We start from the raw sequence: 1,448 nt of genomic DNA, 5'->3' as shown, positions 1-1,448 counted from the left end.
TACTTAATTTGTACATACAATCAATGGACCTAAACACCTTTAAACATTCATAAACATACCAATTCAATCAACCTAAATATTCTAACCCATATGCCATTCAGAGTCACCTTATTTAATACCAAAACAAAATCAATTAAGAACAAAGTTATAATACCATTTCTTAATCACAAAACTTAGATAAAATAGCTACCTAATGTCAACCATTATCAACCTATTTCACCATTCAAAATAAGCATACCAAAATGACCATTTTCATATAGTTTTTAACATGTACAAACTAACCATACCATATATGCATATAACCATTTACAAAATTAACCAAAAAGCAACAAAAGTATAAATGACATTAATCCCTATACATACCATTTATAACCATAGTTCAAATTAACCAAAACTACCAAAGTGTTCGTGGGATAGTGTGATAGGTCTCTGACTAAATTCCAACTGTTCGAGCTTCTGATGATCTTAAAATAAAGAAAACCAACTACATAAGCAACGAGTGCTTAGTAAGTTCTTATAAACTTAAACATAAACTTACCTTTTCAAACTCAATTTATAAATTATGCATAACATCATTAACATGCTCATAAGCTTAATAAACTCCTATTTACACCACCAAACTCACAAGTTAGTAAGTTCATACATAATTCATTTAACTTTAACCATATCATGGAGCATATCATGAATGAATTTCCGTACGCATACCATTCATCACAGATTTATTTAGTTCCCTTTTCAATCAATTTGCATTCACCAAATTTACCTTTTCATAAGACTATGAACAATAATCAATTTGTATACATGCCTTTCTATTAACCTTTACTTACCCGTTGAACCATCTAGAATTTCATCAGATACTTGGGAATGCTCACACATAGTGTGCCTTTTCATGTAATTGTAGCCTTTCCTTTTCATTAATGCTCACACGAGCTGTGAATTGGGCCTACTCACACGAGCTGTGAGTCAGAATGTTAGCTACATGAAAAGCTTTCTCTTACTTAATTTTGTCCAATATAAAGGAGTTTTACATTTCCGACCATACAAGGCTTCATACGATGTCATTTTAATACTCGACTGGTAACTATTGTTATATGCAAATTCAACTAACGAAAGAAATTTTTCCCAGCTACCTTTAAACTCTAAAATGCAACGAAAAAGCATATCCTCGAGTATTTGAATTACATGCTCGAATTGACCATCTATTTGTGGATGAAATGCAGTACTAAAATGTAGTTGAGTACCCAAAGCTTCGTGCAATTTACTCCAAAATCTAAAAGTAAACCGTGAATCTCTATCGAGGATAATAGACTCTGGCACACCATGCAGTCTAAAAATCTCATAAACATATAATTCTACCAACTTTTCATGTAACAACCCGGTTTTGACCCTAATCGGAATAGTGGTTTCGGGACCACAAATTCAAGTCCTAAAAATATTTTAATGTTATT

Source organism: Gossypium raimondii, chromosome 11, assembly GCF_025698545.1.
Source record: "Gossypium raimondii isolate GPD5lz chromosome 11, ASM2569854v1, whole genome shotgun sequence".
NCBI lineage: Eukaryota > Viridiplantae > Streptophyta > Magnoliopsida > Malvales > Malvaceae > Gossypium > Gossypium raimondii.
Note: the sequence above shows the minus strand (reverse complement) of the source record.